Here is a 12,372-nt window from a genome sequence, read left to right as displayed (position 1 = left end):
GTAACTCAGAATTTAAGAAACAGAACCTATGGAGCACAATACATGCACTAGATATCCGCGTAGCTTTACTGCTGCTCCTGAGCAGGAGCACGTCTGTAGATCTCAAGATTTTGGGCTTATAGGACAGGATGAGGGGTCCAGGTCAACTGTGCAGCCTGCAAGATGAAGAACCAGAGGGGTCTGGAAAGACCTTGCTATTAACTGGACAAACTGGGGGACTAACTGGAAAACTGGGAATGTGCCTCTTGCAGGCATTTTTTAAAATTCACAGTCATACCAGCGTTAAAGCCGACAAGGTCCTACGGAAGAGGGTGCATGCTAGCTGCACTTGAGTAATCACTTAAAATCAGGAGCATGGTTGGTGCATTTTAAAACATGCATTGGTAAGTGTATGCACAATTAAAAGTGAATAGTGGCATGCTCCAGGGATCTGTACTGGGACCACTTCATTTTAACATATTTATAAATGACCCAGAGATGGGAGCAACAAGCCTGAATGGGTTAGGAGCTGAGAAAAACTCCCTCCCACGCTGCCTAACCTTTTTTTTTTCTTCTGTTTTTCATAGTTTGCTTATCTTTATTTTCTCCTGCTTGATTTGCCTATTTAACTTTTTTACACTTGTTGCCATTATTCTCCCTCCCCCACCTCCTTCCTCTCTGGCCTCTTTGCCCATCCCCCCCCCCCCCCCCTTCAAGCCCCCTGGCCCTGGCGGGCCACAGCTGTGTCTGTTCTCTCCCCCTGGGTAGGGACGCCTGCAGCGGCAGGAACTCCTCCCAGGCTCTTCCTGGGCTTGTGGAGGGCTGCGGTGGCTGCTCCCATGAGCAGCCCTGCTGAAGAGCTCCTCTGCCCGGCCCATTGAGAGAGAGAGACGCACGGCGAAGCCGCCGCATGCTTTCCATGTTCTGGCAGCTCCTTTCCCTTTGGGGCACCACTGAGACCCGGCAGCACAGCCATTTGTCGAATTCCCTGATTGGGCAGCCAGTGTGCCCCTCCCCCCTTCGGGATTGATCAAGGCCCTGGTTTGCTCACCCCTGCATTGTATCGCGGTCATAAACTTTGTTACTCGGCAACTGTCCATGGCCTTCTTTATTCCACTTGTGTGGCAATACTGACATCTAGTGGCGAATTTGATAACTTACACTAGTGATTTGTTACATAGCAATATACAGCAGGGAGTCGGAACTGAATGTGAACTTGAACCAAAACCAGACTGAACTTTTATTTTTTCCTGAACCATTCTTTAAACGTCTCTGTTGGACTTGAAAAGGCCTGCAAAAAAAAAAAAAAAAAAAAGTTCAGAGTAAGGGTTAAACCCAAAACCCAATGGCTCCAATTTTATTTATTTATTTAAAAGTTTTTGTATGCCGCCGATACAGTTTTTGTATGCCGCCGATATAGATCTAGGTGGTGTACAGGATAAAAACGTACATAATTAATAAAACAAATTATCGAACAAATAAAAACAAACAATAGCAAATATGACAAGAATTACAAGCCAGAATGAACAAAAATGAGTGCAGTAAACCATCATCTGGGAGGATTTACATGGAAGATTTTCCAGTGCAAATAAGATAAGCATTTCGCATTTATTGTTAAGTATTTAGAAGTGTTTTTTTTTATTCATGACATGCTTCTTAGTACTTATGGCTGACATTAGTTATAACAGATTTAGATCTGTTAGCTTGCACTGCCCCACATTTCAAATGATCATCATTATAATGCGCCTTATAATAAAAGTGTTCTCATATAAACTGGAACTCATGTATACCAAACCGGTTACTGCATCTTTGCTGGCCTGAACTGAAAGGTTAGTCACAGCTGAACCCCTACCAGAATCAAAGGCAAAAATGTACTATTCTGACAACATAGAAATGATGGCAGACAAAGACCACATGGTCTGCCTAGCCTACCCAGCAGTTAGCTTATGGTAATAACTGCCGCTCCATTCAGGTTACCCCCATGCTTCTGTTAGAGGTAGTAACTGTTTTTCAGCAGACAAGAACTTCATGGCCCACTCAGTAAAGCTAATTACCTTGACTACTGGGCCACTGCAGGCCCCACCTGACTTCTAGTCATTGCCTTTACTGCCTCTCTACTTTCCAAGCAGGCCTGATTCAGGACAGAACAAAGGGCTCATGATTAAATATTAATCTATAACAGAGGTTCCCAAACCTGTCCCTGGGGGAACCCCTAGTCATTCAGATTTTTCAGGATATCCTCCGGGACAGGTTTGGGAACCACTGATCTATAACTTGAAAAATGTTTTGGGGTAGAAGGCCAAGGCTGCCCTCTACTACTGACTATCTGTGAGAACTTAGCCAAGTCACTTCATTTCTCTGTGCCTCCAACCCCCATTGAAAACAAAGGCATTTATCTTAATCCAGACATGGACTGATGACATCAGAAAGACTGGGGCACAGGTGGGGGTAAGGAACAGAAGCAAAGATTGCACTGTGCAAAAATAGCATTTGATAAATAGTGCAAGACTTTAATGAATCAGACTCAAAATGAGTAAAAAAACTAGTGCATCTGCACAAATGCTTTGTGTTTTAAAAGTTGTTGGGGTTTTGTTTTTTTTATAATTTTTTGTTTTTTTATAATTTTCACAAAAAATCACAAGAATCCTCTTGTACAAAATTGTTATAAAACAAAAATGAAGTATTATCATACATGAAATTTCCAAGTAAAGGTAAAGAGTGGAGAGACAAGTGTAATCAAAGCGGTTACAATGCAGAAGGAAAGAAGAAATATATCCCGGGAGTTCCCCACCGAAGGATTCTAGCACCCAGCCCTAATACAAGGGAGTTCATCAGGAATGGGACTCGAGGAATGCTCACAGTCGTGTAGGCTCAAAAAAGACATATTTTGTGTCTAGATAATGAACTAAACATTTACATGGATATCTCAAGACGAATTTTGCTCCTCGTGACAGAACCTCCATTCTCATATCAAGAAACTTTTGCCTCCACAACTGAGTGGCCTTTGCTAAGTCGGGATAAATCCATATTTTTTGAGCGTGGAACAAGGAAGAACGGTTTTGCAGAAAAAACCATAATACAGCATTTAATACAGGCATAAAACAAAGCCTAAATGTTGAAAAAAAACCAGAGATAATGTTACTTGAACGAAAACAGCAATGAGTAAAGAGACGAATCAGTTTAAATATGAAAATAACCAAATTATGCTAGTAACTAAAATAAGGGATCTGAGGGTATTATTAGACCCTGAACTAAATCTTAAAAAACATATTGAAACAAAAACTAAGGAGGGGTTCTGTAAATTACTCATGTTAAGAAGACTAAAACCTCTATTGAGCGCAAAGGAATTTAGCTCAGTTCTACAAGCGCTGATCTTCAGTGGGATTGATTACTGCAATGCTTTGTTGCTGGGACTTCCATACTCCACAATAAGACCATTGCAGATTTTGCAGATAACTCAGCTGCACGGATATTGACTGGGACACAGAAATTCGAACAATACTTATTGATTTACACTGGTTACCAATTGAATAAAGAATACAGTACAAAACATTAACAATCCTACATAAAGCAATGCATTGCATGGCGATCACGTAGAATGGTTAAATGCCTCCATAAGACTACATACACCGCAGCGCAACTTAAGGTCAGCCAATAAAGGACTACTGGCAATCCCATCCTTAACTTCTGCTAGACTAACATCAGTCAGAGATAGGGCACTATCTCTCGCAGCACCCAGGATTTGGAACACCCTTCCTGTGGAACTAAGACTAGAGACAAGATTGACAGACTTTAAGAAACTATTGAAAACGTGGCTATTTAAACAGGCCTTTAATGAGAATAACAGCTAATCAAGCTATGAAAAAGAAGCAGGTGTAAATTGGCTCTTTAGGGTTTTTTTGAAATGCATTTTGGGGCGGATTTTAAAAGGAGCGCGAATAGCCTACTTTTGTTTGCGCTCCAGGCGCAAACAAAAGTACGCTGGATTTTAGTAGATACGCGCGGAGCCGCGCGTATCTGCTAAAAACCTGGATCAGCGCGCGCAAGGCTATGGATTTTGTATAGCCGGCGCGCCGAGCCGCGCAGCCTACCCCCGTTCCCTCCAAGGCCGCTCCGAAATTGGAGCGGCCTTGGAGGGAACGGCCTTGTCTACACCTCCCCCTTACCTTTCTCCGGGGATCTACGCCTCCCATAGGGAGGCGTAAATCCCCGCGCGCGAGCGGGCCTCCTGCGCGCCGGGCAGCGACCTGGGGGCGGGTACGGAGGGTGCGGCCACGCCCCCGGACCACCCGGGCCGTAGCCACGCCCCCGTACCCGCCCCCAAAATGCTGCCGACACGCCCCCGAAACGCCGCGACGACCGGGCCCGCCCCCCGACACGCCCCCCTCGGAGAACCCCGGGACTTACGCGAGTCCCGGGGCTCTGCGCGCGCCGGTAGGCCTATGTAAAATAGGCTTCCTGGCACGCAGGGCCCTGCTCGCCTAAATCCGCCCGGTTTTGGGCGGATTTAGGCGAGCAGGGCTCTTAAAATCCGCCCCTTTATGTATAACAAAATGTATTTTGTTTTTTTATTGTTGTTTTTATGATGTATGCGTATTTTATTTTTATTTTACTGTCACGAGATTGTAAACCAATGTGAAGGTTAAGTCCATACACCGGTATAGAAAACTGTGATAAATAAATAAATAAAAATAAAATAAATAAATTCTCCCTTATCTTAGCTTTTCTTTTTGTGTGAGGCATTTAGTGGAGGAAATATAGTCTCACAATAAAGATAGGACGGAGAGAGCTCTTTAGCGTGCTTCATGGGTGGCGGCCATCTTGTCTCTCTCAAAGTTGTTGATTTTTTATTAATGCATACAATGAACACCTCCCAACCAATCAAAAACCCTCATGGATGTAAAAGGATATCATACCACCAGTAGCACCAGACACTGATACTGTCCCTACTACCTGCACCATACCGAGCATTACCCCAAGTGCCATCCAGTGGTCACTTTGCAGAATGCAGATTCAAAGGTTCCAAACCCTGTTTTCACAAACCTCAGGAAATACATTTTCAGATTTCCTTACCTAGAATATCTTGTGGTCCGAAAGAGTTTTGGAGGCTTCCCCACATAAAATTCTGTGAAAAGCTTAAGAAAGGCATGGGGTAACTGCATGGAGCGGCAATTAACAACCATAAGAAACTTACTGGGCAGACTGGATGGCCCATTTGGTCTTTAGCTGCCATCATTACTATGTTACTGTGTGACAATGCAGGTAGATTGTGGGTTATAACATCAGTTATGATAAAGTACTTTTTGAGATTTTTGAGCTGAATAATGTACCGTTATTTATTTTATTTTAGTTATTTATATAAAATTATTTTTAGCCCGCACCCTCCAAAGTTCGAGGCATGGAACATATGAAAACACAATATAAAACAAAAGACTGAATGACTCATGAAACCAACAATCTCCAGAAGTCATCAAAACAAGCATAAAATAAACATATATGACTTCTGCTAGCTCATAAGAGCTTGGTAGAATAGGGCGATCATATTGACTCAAAGGATGCTGCTTAATCTTACAGGCATTGTGTAAGAAAAGAGTCTTCCAGGATAATAAGCAGGGAAAGCTGAAGCTGAGTCTAGGGAGAAAGCAGCTGTAAACAGGCGAGTCTTTAAGGCTCTCTTGACATCTTTTGAGTCCTTTAGATTATGCAGCACAATGGGAGGGAATTCCAAAATACAGGGCCCACTCGAGAGGGCTCTTTCACTTGTAGTAGATAACCTAGCTACACTGGGGGAGGGGACCTCAAGTAGGGATTGGGAGACAGAACAAAGTGATGTAAAACCTGAGGGTAGTATCAATCCATGGGGATAAAAATCATTACTCAAAAGATTGTGGATTATGGAAGCAAGTTTGAATTGAATGCGTGCCTGAATTCGAAGCCAGTGGAGGGATTGAAGAATAGCCACGATGCGTTCTTGAATGTCAATTCCAGAAAGCAGGCAAGAATCAGGGTTCTGAACTATCTATAGTAGCCTGAGCGTAGTATATGGAAGACCAATGTATAGGGAATTGCAATAATCTAAAGTAGTGAGAACTAGTGACTGCAGGACAGTGGATGTGGCAGGGATCAAGGAATGATTTGTGATGATGGAGGAGTTTTAGGTTAAAGAAAGAAGAGTATACTACCGATTTTATATGCTCGTGCATGGATAGGGTGGGGACTAGCAATATCCAGAGGTTACATATATTTTGAACAACTAGTATGGCATGGTTATCAAATTGGAGCACCGGGGGTGGAGGTGGGGGGCAGGATGTCATATGGTACACAGCGGCCTAGAGCCATAATTTCGGTCTTCGCAAGATTTAGGGATTGCCTGTTGTGGCAAAGCCAGGCTCTAATGGAGGAGAAGCAGAGATAATCAAAGTGAGAGGTGGCCAACCATGATGAATTCAGGGGGAAAAAAAGAATTGGATGTCATCCTGCATATAGCCTAGAAGAAAGGCCAAGGGTGGAAAGCAGATGACAAAGGGGGATAAGATAGATTTTAATGAGGGCTGCTGAAAGTGTTGATCCTCGCGGGACTCCAATAGTTATAGGGAGCCAGGAGGAGATATTGTTTGCTATCTTATGAGTCTCATGCTTCTTTGCTAATTTCTCACTCTTCCCTCTTGGAGTTCCTCTCAAATCAGGTTTCTGACATTTCTTCTCTTCAAGGTACTCTACTTAAAGACTTAAAGGCAAATTTTAAAAGCCTGGAGCGTGCATAAATTGGGGGATGCACACACAAGTCGGACTTGCACATGGTGGCCACATTTTCAAAGCTCCAAGATTCAAAAAGGGGCAAGGTCTGGGTGTGGCCAAGAGATGTGCTTTTTCGGAAGCTTTGATTTAATTCTATAAATGGGTACTATTATTGTTTCAGTTTTGTTTGTGTTATGTTTTATTGCAGTTTTAGTTTATTTTAAATGGTGGATTGCTTATGTTCCCTTGTACCTCACCTAGTACATCCATGTTATAAGCGGGTAATAAATATTTTAATAAATAAATAAAAATAAGACTTGTTATACTGGGTCAGACCAAAGGTTCATCAAGCCCAGTATCCTGATTCCAACAGTGGCCAACCCAGGTCACAAGTGCCTGGCAGGATCCCAAGGGGTAGATAGATTCCAAGCTGCTTATCTCAAGAATAAGCAGTGGATTTCTGCAACGTTACTTTAACGGTTAATGAACTTTTCCTCCAGAATCTTGTCCAAACCTTTTTTAAACCCAACTACTCTAACAGCTTTTATCACATCCTCTGGCAACAAATTTCAGAACTTAATTATGCAAGAGTAAAATAATGTATCACCTAGTATCTTCGTTGTGTGTCTTGAACTGATGGGGGTCTGTCTGAAGGGTATGAGCTGAATCAGGAGAACACAGCTCCTGTGATTCCAATATCGATGAGATGGATGAGAAGAATACTTTGATTGAGGGTATCAAATACAGAATTAATGTCAAGCAAAACCAACAAATAGGAGGTAGCAGAGTTAAATCCCCTATGAATGGAGCCCAGACTGGAAAGGAGTAGCAGCTCTGTGTTGTGAAACTTTCTGAAACTGAATTGATATTGGTCTAGAATTGAGTTGTCATTGATAAACTGAGAGAGCTGAACAAGACAGTGGATTAAATGCTCTTGGGTAGTAATGTTAGCAATAATATTTGATACACCTATGAAAATCAATAGGTTCATGGAGGTTTTTTTTCAGAATAAGGCACACAGAGGCTAGACTTAGTGATGGAAGAAGATGCCCAGAGGATAAGGACAAATTCAAAATTTTGGAGCTTGGTTCATTGAATTCTTGAGATATGGTTTTAAGAAGACCAGTAAAGCATGGATTAAGAGAACAGTTGGACAAGTTTAGTGCTGTGATTATCTGTGAGATTTCCGGTTTTGACATATATTCAAATTCTGACCACAGAACAGTTGGCAGAACATGATCTTTGAGGAGAAAATATACCTTATTATATTATTTTCTTTTAGTTTTATTTATGATTCAATACTATTTTTAATTATTTGTATTTTAATTGGTTGTACACCACTTTGATTTATTTATTAAAATATTTATCATCCACCTATAACATAAATGTGCTAAGTAAAGAACAAGAACACAAACAAGTCATCATTTAAAATAAATTAAAAACAACACAATAAAAGCATAATGGTACAAAAAAAACAATACAATAATTGCATTCCATCTAAATAATCAAGTCAAAGCTTCCTGAAAAAGCAGTGTTTGGAACTCTTTTCTAAATTTCGATGTCATTGATTTATCTCATGGCAGTGGGTAAGGCATTCCAACATACAAGCCCAAAAACAAAAAATGCCCGACATCTAGTACTAATGAAATGAGCAATTTTAGGTGAAGGGACTAAAAATGGATTTTTCTCCCTAGAATGGAGAGTTACCCTGGAACATAAGAGGTCAACAAAGATTTAAGAAATATTGGTTCTTTGCACTTTAAAATCTTGAAAGTAAAACTAAAACTTTAAATTTAACCCGCTGCAATACTGGCAACCAGTGAAGGTCTTTTAGTGCTGGTGTGATATGTTCATTCCAACACCTCTCTGAGATCAGACAGGCAGCAGAGTTCTGTAAAATCTGCAGCACTTTTAGACTAAAATTGGGTAACCCATAATAAAGTGAATTCATGTAGTCAATACAGGTTAGGACGTAGGCGCTTGTAAGATGGTACGAAAATCCTTTGGATCAAGGATGAATTTAACATGTCTTAATAGCTGCAGTTTAAAATCCCCACCTTGAGTAGTAGCTGTAGCTGTAACTGGGGTTTAAAAGATAGCGTGGAGTCAAAGTGAATCCCAAGGATCCGGTCTGTTTCCTTAAATGGAACAAAATTGCCGAATATGGGAAAAGCTGAAAGGTTATGATCTGTCAAAAACGTTTTCGATCTGGAAAAACAAAAAACTTCAGTTTTATTAGGGTTCAACTTTAATTGGTTTTCACACACCCAGAGATTAATTGTTTGAAGAAACTCTTGATAGCCAAGAGTTTCTCATTTGGGCCGAGCGCACTGTATAACCCGCAGTTAGACATGGGTTGTAGAGGTTGTAGAGGTGCTAACTAATCCCCTTATGCAATAAGGGGATTAGTTAGCAATAGTTATGCAATAAGGGGATTAGCACCTTTACAACGCGCGTCCAACGCGGAGTGAATCTAATAACGCTCTGATATCCCATGCAAATGCATATGACTGAGGCTATTAAGCATTCACTCCCCATGCAAAAAAAAAAAAATGTGCATCAAGGACGCACATTTTTGTGATCAGAAATTAATGCCTGCCCGGAGACTCCAAGAGAACCTCACAAAAGACTTGTTTGGCAGGTAAAACAGATCCCTGCAGTACTCCTGTGGGCATTACATACAAGTCACATACATCACCATTAAAACAAACCTGCTGTGAACAAGAGGAAAACCAGGATAGTGCATTACCTTGGATGCCCAACTGCTGTAAAAGCCACAGAAGGATCTTGTGAGAAATAGTATCATTCGCCAAAGTTAAATCCAGGAAAATAGCAAGAACAGCTACCCCTGAATTCAAATTGCTGCAGCAGTTAATTAGTTACTGAAAGTAGTGACTCAGTGCTGTGCAGTTTAGGAAACCGTCCTTATGATTATCTTGTAAAACGTCTGCTAGCTGCTGATACAATACTTTGTCCAGCCACTTACTCAAACTGAATAGATTTGAAATGGGATGGAAGCTAGCAGGATCCTGTAGTGGTAAATTACCTCTCTTACAGCCTGAATGGACAGCAGCTCTTTTTAATAAGAAGGGAACTCTTGCCTCAGGAAGGAAGACATTAATAAGGGTGGCAAGGATCAGGGGGTCCAGTGAACGAGAGGAATCTTTTTAGATGACATATAGCATGGACTCCCCAACTAAGGTGAACTCAGCCCAAGCCTCAGTGGACAGAGGGCGGGCTATATCTGTTAAGGGATATAAATCCAAAAAAAAACCCCACCCCTCGGTTCTGAACCTGAGCCTTAAGCTCTTCTGCCACTGTAGAAAAGTTTGAAACGTTATTGGTTCACAAATGCTGAAGCTGGACTTGTTACTTTCTCTTAACAGAATCACTAACTTAGGGTTTCAATATTTCCAATAATTCCTTGGGTCTATTTAAAGACCCCTTGCAGATATTAGTAAAGCATTATTTCCTTTTAAATAAAAACACCTGTTTATAAGTGCTTTGACATTGTTGGAAAGTCAGAAGCAACACAGGAGACGGGAGCTTCCTTCCATGTTCATTCAGCTTGATGTATCGGGCGTTTACTGCCAATGAGGGCAATATCAAACTCTTGGATGTTTGTAACTGTAGCCCCTTTGTTGCACGTGGAGTCACTTTATCTTGGATATCAGTTAAAATGTCACTGAAAGAAAGAATTATCTAACCAATCAACGGAGGACAGATCAACATTATTTTGAACAAGTGCCCATTCAGCTCTAAAATCATCTGGATTAATTGGTCCAGTAGTTACTTCTGTTTCAAACCCCTTATCAGATTAAAAAAAAAAAAAAAGGAGTCGCCAGACAAGTTTTAACGTAAACAAATAAACGTTATGGTCTGAGCAAGAAATTGGTTCCATTTTAAGATCAGTAATAACAGGTTGCCCGCCAGCCAAGGCAGAAACTACAATTTGGTCTGAACTATGACCTGCTTTGTGTGTAGCAGAAGAAATCATTGGTTTAAAATTAAGTGCATCCAACAAATGAAGGTGCTCCTGAACGATCCCTATTGGTCTACAATCAGTGTGATTATTCAAATCTCCAATGATGATAACTTTACTTGTTATTAGGGATAATGAAGTAAGAAACTCAAAGAAAAAAGGTGAAATCTAAATCTTGATTTAAGATTCCTGGGGGACAACAGAATAAAGCTACGAGCCATCCATTAAACTTCGCCTCAAGATTCTCGCTGCCATTCCCAGTCACTAATGAGCGAAGCTGTAGAGAGAGTTTCGACTTATAAAAAAATCATACCACCACGACTCCCTTTTCAACCTAATCATTCTTGACAGAAGTAGGAATATCCCTTAGAGGTATATCAGTACTTGAGAGCCAGGACACGGTCAAAAGTAAAACCCCAAGTGTTCCATCTGCAAGATTTTAGTGCTGTGACATTCAAATAGAATGCATTAAGACTGATCATTTTAAGAGGCCCAACTGATGAATCCAAAGACAATCGGGGCAGATAACTTAAAAAACATGGGCGTGGCTTCAAAGAAGTGTTGGAATGCGGCAACAGAGTGTACGTTCCAAGTCCGATAATAACTGGAACGTGAGAGTGTGAAAATTCCATTATACAAGCAATAGCGAGCCAAAGAACAAAGGGGCAGGGCCCTTCGCTGTGGCTCTTCGGCGGCGCTGTCGCTTTAAGCCCCGCCCCCATGGGTGGTCACTGATGATGTCAGGGAGAGTGGGCGGGCTTTCAGGCTCCTCATAGTTGCAGGTTTCTAAGCAGAGAGATGTGGGCACAGCCGGAGGAGAGGGGAAACAGCGTTGGACCTCAGACCCCAGCAGGGCTAAGATTTTCGGTCTTTGGACCCACTGACGACCTCAGCCATGCTGCAGGCAAGCTCCTCCTCTGCTTCCTCTGTGGGCTTTGAATCAATGCAGCCCAGTATGTGTTTCAGTTCTTGGTGACAATCTTGTTCAGTGTAAGTTTATGGCGAAGACATCTTCAGAGGTGCAAAAATTCTCGCACACCACCAGAAAGCATCCAAAATTACTGCTAAAGGCTGCTGCTTAAAATGCCCTACGAAATACCTCTGAGCACCACATTGGGTGACAATTTTATATAACGCCTGCTGGGGCCCTGACAATGAAAGAAGTCCTGGCATCATGGGGTTTCCGTCCTGGCACCAGGTCTGTGGGTTCAAATGTTTTTGGATAAGATGTTGCATTGGTCTGAGAGGCTCAGAGGATCCTGGTGTGCATTTCTCTGCAGGACAGGAGAAAAGGAAAAAACCCCACTGTTCCCCTCTGTAACCATCTAACTGCTCCCCCTACATGAAACTATGGCTCTTTTTTTCAAACTTTCTTTGGAATACCTTCTCTTCATCAAACCCGCAGCCCGGAGATTCACAAAAAGAGTCTGATATAATGGCTTTATGATTCTAACTTCTAAATCTTATCTACTCTTCTGGGGGTACCCACTGTAAAATCGAGTAACCACAAAATAAACATAAATCGCAGGATTATGACTGCAGAAATACCAATAGAAAGCCTTGCATACAAGGATCCCAATTCTTGATAGCAGTGTAACCAGAGGTTAAAAATCTAAAAATTAAGGAAGAAGGGAGAGGTGTAATGTTTTCCCCCCTAATTATTGACCTGCTCC

General features: G+C 41.7%; 1 long non-coding RNA gene across 1 annotated transcript; it reads right to left on the bottom strand.

The window, feature by feature from the left end:
- Positions 1 to 1,107: 1,107 nt before the first annotated feature.
- On the bottom strand, positions 1,108 to 9,908 carry LOC115088487. The gene is made up of 3 exons (XR_003855788.1): positions 9,467 to 9,908; positions 8,775 to 8,925; positions 1,108 to 1,270 (listed from the first exon to the last, which is right to left on the bottom strand). It is a non-coding gene; the product is annotated as an uncharacterized LOC115088487 (long non-coding RNA).
- Between the last annotated feature and the right edge of the window lie 2,464 nt (positions 9,909 to 12,372).

Source organism: Rhinatrema bivittatum, chromosome 3, assembly GCF_901001135.1.
Source record: "Rhinatrema bivittatum chromosome 3, aRhiBiv1.1, whole genome shotgun sequence".
NCBI classification, from domain to species: Eukaryota; Metazoa; Chordata; class Amphibia; order Gymnophiona; family Rhinatrematidae; genus Rhinatrema; species Rhinatrema bivittatum.
Note: the sequence above shows the minus strand (reverse complement) of the source record. Positions and strands in the feature narration are given on the sequence as shown.